Below are 6,868 nucleotides of genomic sequence, written 5' to 3'. Positions count from 1 at the left end.
CCAGGAAACGATTATATCCTCAGCTGACTTCAACTGAGGATATAATCGTTTCCTGGAAGGAATACTTCAAGTACCTTTGGAAGCCCACTGATAAGCTTTCTGTAGAGGATGCAGAGTCTGGAAACAATGGTGATGACTCGCTCATCACCTGGAGCAAGATAACTGGGATGATTAACCTGTTAAAACCCCATTCCATCGTTTGTCAGTCAAACTTTTAGGTCAAATTACCATAACTTTTAAACCATTGGCGCAATCAAAAAATTCTGTTCCTGAAAGCATTAACACAAATAACATAGAATAACACAGCAAATAACACAGAAAACAACAAAGTAAATAGCCAAAACAAAACAAAACAAAACAAAAAAAACAGTACAAAGAACCCAAATGGCTGATAAAATGTCTGCTTTCAGGAACTGAAACAAACCAACTACAGGGAGATCCCACTCCTGGGCCTCCCAGGCCAAATCTATGCCAGGGTACTGGAGAGGGGAATTCATCCATATGTCAAACATCAGATGCAGAAGGAACGATGCAATATTCGTCCTTTTATGGAACAGCTATTCATTCTCTCGAGAATATTTGATGGTGTGACTGGACTTCTTTTAAGTTTTTCTTGTAGATGTTACACCTTTCATCTCAGTAACTTCTTTAGTATTATTTTTTTTTATATTTTTTTATTTTTTTTTATTTTTTTATTTTATTTATTTTTTTTTTTTATTTTATTTTTTATTTGTTTTTTTTTTTTTTTTTTTTTTTTTTTTTTTTAGCATTTTTATTTAACCATAGAGCAGCTTTTTTTTTCTGTTTTTTTTTTTTTTTATTTATTTTTATTTGATGGTGTGACTGGACTTCTTTTAAGTTTTTCTTGTAGATGTTACACCTTTCATCTCAGTAACTTCTTTAGTTCTATCACCCCAACAGACCACTTCACTCTCAGACTGCTGACGGTGGTTCCTGGGATATTTAAAAAGCAGAATGGGATCATGGAATCAGGGAATCATTAGTGGCTATTATTCTAACGTTGTCTTCTAGTATGCTTTTTTAGATTCTCTCTGAGGTCCCTGTTGCAAAAAAAGACCTGATACTTCAGAACATCCACCTACTAAACAGTTTTTTAAAAATGTAATATTAATTTAACAGACCTCTCTGCATTGAATCATATCTGTTATTAACCTCTGTCTCTCTTCCACAGCATGTCTTTATCCTGTCTTCCTTCTCTCACCCCAACCGGTCGCAGCAGATGGCCGCCCCTCCCTGAGCCTGGTTCTGCCGGAGGTTTCTTCCTGTTAAAAGGGAGTTTTTCCTTCCCACTGTGCCAAAGTGCTTGCTCATAGGGGGTCATATGATTGTTGGGTTTTTCTCTGTATCTATGAAGCGCCTTGAGGCGACTTTTGTTGTGATTTGGCGCTATATAAATAAAATTGAATTGAATTGAATTTCTGGTATAACAAGTTAAGATGTACATCTATCATTCTGTGGAAAATATCATCTGAATTTCAGGAGCGGGACCACACCTCGTTCACGCCCCATACGACCTCAGACTATAAATGCCCCCTTCTCCATACGCTGTTTATATTGTCTATCCTGTAAAATAGTCAGATGTCTATTCATATTAATGTACAGAATTCACCTGCTTGCTGCTACTACTGCACATTCACCCAATGTATATACTATATATATATATATTCTACCCCCCCCATTTTTGCACATGTCGAGGAGCGTGTCAGGCTACATTTCACTGTGTGTTATACTTGTATAACTATGCATGTGACAAATAAAGAACCTTGAACTTGAACTTGAACCCTTGATACCCCACCCTTTCCCCCCATTTTCCCTCTTTTCTCCTCTTCTCCTCCTCCCTTTCTTCCTTCACTTCTTGTTAGTGCCCAGCCCCTTTGAGGCCTTTCCCAAACCGCAGCACCAGTTCATACTTCCTCATCACTCATCATTCCGAAGTTGTGGTCCCAGCTAGTGAAGCACAAAGTTTCTCAAAAGTGACAGCCCATCTAATGGGTAAACCCTGTCTCATCTTTAAAACCACTAAGCTCTTGTGGTTGTATATGAGCCTGCTGTATCTTAAACGTGTGATGCTTACGCATTAGGATAGACCACTGAAGTTGTGCTATGTCTGTGAGGAACCGTGGAGCACTGATGGTCTCTGATGTTATACTCCGATAACTGGAACCGTTCCCCTCATAGCAATCTTCCTCATCTGCGGGGGTCACTGGAGGATCCGCAGCAGGAGATAAGGAAAGAAAAAAAATTCCTGGATGCATTTTTGTGTGAAAAAGAAAGAGGAGACAAGCTGACTGATATTATACCTGGAGTAGGTGCTTCCCCACACAGTGGCACGTTGCAAAACTTCCAATCAGTGTCAGGGTCAGTTGTGTAGCATCAGGGGAACAACTTATTATCAGGGTTACGACAGTAGTTAGCATCCAGACCTCTGACAAAGATTAGCATGGAAAAACATAGCAATGAGGCCATGAAAACAAACTTAATGCAGGCATGTTAATGAAGTTTTAGTAATATACAGTAACCTGATGGATTATTTAAATTGAAATTAAGTTGTACAAATTACTTCCCCAAAATGTTGACTACATGGTGAAAAGAGGCTTTACAAATGTATATCAGGCTGATAGAGGACACCACTGCTGATGAAGTCACTCCTCATAACCTTAAAGGTACTGACTCAATTTTTACATCTTCTCTTGTATAAACTGGATAGACCCTGAAACAACAACTCATGGATTATTTTAGTTCTACCATTTAACAAGAGATAACTCTTAGCGATTCTTCACGTTGCTCATGTCAAACTCTTACAGGGATTTTGCTTTGACATTGCTTTCTAATGGCTTAAACACTATAGACAGAGTTCATTATGGGAAAAAAGTTTCTAAATCTTGTGGTTTATTATCATATCTTTGTTTTTCTCCTGTGATTCCCATGTTGCAGCTGAAAACTATTAATCAAACCTACAAATTGAAAAGTCCCACTAATATTTTCTTCACAACATTAATATCACAGAGAGTGGACACTGATTTCTGGTTACAACTCTTACTTGTAAGGGCAGTTTTCTGGGATTTGGTGGTGTTTATGTGGCGTCTGAGATGACCATCTCTGGCACGTTTTGCTAGTCACAGTTACAGCAATTGTTCCCCGGTACGCTACACCTATATCAGTGATGCCTATATCACCTATATCCATCTCTGGGATGAAGGTGGGAGGCTCAGTAGCTGAGGACAAAAAACAAGTCAAACATATATTTATTATATTATGTAAAACATATAAGGATGTATATTTATGGACCATTAAACCCTATTACAAACATTTTGTTCAATTCAATTCAGTTTTATTTATACAGCGCCAAATCACAACAACAGTCGCCTCAAGGTGCTTCATATTGTAAGGTAGACACTACAATAATAAATACAGAGGAAAACCCAAATGACCCCCGATGAGCAAGGACTTTGGTGGCAGTGGGAAGGAAAAACTCCCTTTTAACAGGAAGAAATCTCCGGCATAACCAGGCTCAGGGACCGGTTGGGGTGAGAGAAATAAAATATATTGCTTATTGTTACACTTCCTTTTACTTATGCCTTTCAAAGGTAGCAGGTGCTGGAAGATGGTGATATTAATTTAACTTGGTTCTTGTATTTTGGCTACAAGCTGCAGATTTTACCCTTACCATTTTACCAGGTTTTACCATAAAAAGGAATTTATGGTAAAAATTCCCTTTTTATGGTAGGAATTTTTTTTTATGGTGGATCCTTTATATATATATATATATATATATATATATATATACCCTTATGTGTGTGTGTGTGTAAAACATATAAGGATGTATATTTATGGACCATTAAACCCTATTTGAAGTTTAATGCAGCACTACGGACAATACCTACAACCACGATTACCGACACTAACAAGCTGATCTACAATACGGCAGCAGTGATCAGTGAGATGCTTGGCTACAAGTTGAACAGCCACAAGGGGCAGTACCCTCCATGGAGAAGGAGGCTAGAGGGCAAGATCAAAGTAGCACGGAGGGAGGTTAGCCAACTAACGGAGTTGCAGAAAGGTGCGACAAAGAAGGTGCATAAGAAATACAGCAAGCTGTCCATACCTGAGGCCTTGGAAACTGCCAAGCAAAGACTCACAGCCTTGGCCAGCCGCTTGAGGAGGTACACCAGAGAGATAGAAGGCAGGAGAATAAACCAGCTGTTCTCCACAGAACCAGCAAAGGTGTACTCTCAGTGGCAAGGGAACAATAAGAGAACAGCACCACCAAGGCTGGAGACGGAGCAATACTGGAAGAGCATATGGGAGAAGGACGCAACCCATAACGGCAATGCTCAGTGGCTAGTGGATCTGAGGGCAGACCACAGCGACCTCCCTGAACAGGGTCCAGTAACCATCACAGTGGCAGATATCCAAGAAAGGGTCTCCAGTATGAAGAGTTGGACAGCACCAGGGCCCGACATGGTTCACGCCTACTGGCTAAAGAAGCTGACTGCACTCCACGAGCGTCTGGCAGCACAAATGAACCAGCTGCTAGTTAACGAGAGACACCCGGAATGGCTAACTGAAGGTCGGACGGTCCTGATCCCCAAGGACCCCAAGAAGGGACCGGTCCCCTCCAACTACCGACCAATAACCTGCCTCAGTACTACATGGAAGCTCCTGTCAGGCATCATATCGGCTAAGATGAACAGGCACATGGGTCAATACATGAGTGGGACACAGAAAGGAATTGGCAAGAATACCAGAGGCGCAAAACACCAGCTACTGGTAGACAGAACAGTCAGCCGAGACTGCAAGACCAGACTGACCAACCTGTGCACTGCCTGGATTGATTACAAGAAGGCCTATGACTCAATGCCCCACAGCTGGATACTGGAATGCCTAGAATTGTACAAGATCAATGGGACCCTAAGAGCCTTCATCAGGAACTCAATGGGGATGTGGCGTACAACACTAGAGGCCAACTCCAAGCCCATAGCACAAGTCACCATCAAGTGCGGGATCTACCAAGGAGATGCTCTGTCCCCACTGCTGTTCTGCATAGGCCTGAACCCCCTCAGTGAGATCATTAAACCTAGAACACTATCGCTATAAATAGTAACACGATCACTAATGCCGGGTGATTTTTACCCGATATAATATAACCAATGAAAAGTAATCAAATATATCAAAATATGACAACACATGACAAATTAGAGTGGTCTTCTTTTACTTTCAACTGTGCCATGTCTAACAAAATGAAAAATAAGACTCCTAAAACAAAATAATGACTCTGGAAAGCTGGTCTTTGGTCCACCCATTCCTGGGACATTTGAGACTTCCCTGGTGATGGCACAGGCTCCTCGACACGCAAACAGCTGCAGGAGAGAGAAATCATGTAAATGTATTTTCTCGGGTGTAAATCACCCAGCGATAGTGTTCTAGGGTTAACAAGACTGGCTACGGATACCGACTACGGAACGGAGCAGTTGTCAGCCACCTCCTGTACATGGATGACATCAAGCTGTATGCCAAGAGTGAACGAGACATCGATTCACTGATCCACACTACCAGGCTATACAGCAATGACATTGGAATGTCGTTCGGACTGGAGAAGTGTAGTCGGATGGTAACAAAGAGAGGGAAGGTAGTCAGAACTGAGGGGATTGAACTACCAGAAGGCAACATTGCAGACATAGAGGACAGTTACAAGTACCTGGGGATCCCGCAGGCGAATGGGAACCATGAAGAGGCCGCTAGAAAAGCTGCAACCACCAAGTACCTGCAGAGGGTCAGGCAAGTCCTGAGGAGTCAGCTGAATGGTAAGAACAAGATCCGGGCCATCAACACGTACGCCCTGCCCGTGATCAGGTACCCTGCTGGGGTAATAGGCTGGCCAAAGGAGGAGATAGAAGCCACTGACATAAAGACAAGAAAGCTCCTTACCATGCATGGAGGGTTTCACCCCAAGTCCAGCACCCTGAGGCTGTACGCTAAGCGGAAGGAAGGGGGCCGGGGACTGGTGAGTGTCAGCACCACAGTCCAGGATGAGACAACGAACATCCAAGAATACATTGGGAAGATGGCCCCAACTGACCGAGTGCTCAGTGAATACCTCAGGCAGCAGAAACCCAAGAAAGAGGAGGGAGATGAGGAACCATCATGGAAGGACAGGCCCCTGCACGGTATGTACCACCGGCAGATAGAGGAGGTGGCTGATATCCAGAAATCCTACCAGTGGCTGGACAAAGCTGGACTGAAAGACAGCACAGAGGCACTAATCATGGCAGCACAAGAACAAGCTCTGAGTACAAGATCCATAGAGGCTGGGGTCTATCACACCAGGCAAGACCCCAGGTGCAGGCTGTGTAAAGATGCCCCAGAGACAATCCAGCACATAACAGCAGGGTGCAAGATGCTAGCAGGCAAGGCATACATGGAACGCCATAACCAAGTGGCCGGCATAGTGTACAGGAACATCTGTGCCGAGTATAACCTGGAAGTCCCGAGGTCAAAATGGGAGATGCCCCCAAGGGTGGTGGAGAATGACCGAGCTAAGATCCTGTGGGACTTCCAGATACAGACGGACAAAATGGTGGTGGCTAACCAACCGGACATAGTGGTGGTAGACAAACAGAAGAAGACGGCTGTAGTGATCGATGTAGCGGTTCCGAATGACAGCAATATCAGGAAGAAGGAACACGAGAAGCTGGAGAAATACCAAGGGCTCAGAGAAGAGCTCGAGAGGATGTGGAGGGTGAAGGTAATGGTGGTCCCCGTGGTAATCGGAGCACTAGGTGCGGTGACTCCCAAGCTAGGCGAGTGGCTCCAGCAGATCCCGGGAATAACATCGGAGATCTCTGTC

General features: G+C 43.3%; 1 long non-coding RNA gene across 1 annotated transcript; it reads right to left on the bottom strand.

Moving 5' to 3' along the window:
• Positions 1-2,101: 2,101 nt before the first annotated feature.
• LOC121814861 lies at positions 2,102-3,224 on the bottom strand. Its single transcript, XR_006054620.1, has 3 exons — positions 3,062-3,224; positions 2,322-2,446; positions 2,102-2,224 (listed from the first exon to the last, which is right to left on the bottom strand). It is a non-coding gene; the product is annotated as an uncharacterized LOC121814861 (long non-coding RNA).
• Between the last annotated feature and the right edge of the window lie 3,644 nt (positions 3,225-6,868).

Source organism: Haplochromis burtoni, unplaced genomic scaffold, assembly GCF_018398535.1.
Source record: "Haplochromis burtoni strain Fernald_Lab_line unplaced genomic scaffold, NCSU_Asbu1 Contig_93, whole genome shotgun sequence".
NCBI lineage: Eukaryota > Metazoa > Chordata > Actinopteri > Cichliformes > Cichlidae > Haplochromis > Haplochromis burtoni.
This window is presented reverse-complemented; position numbering and strand designations above follow the sequence as displayed.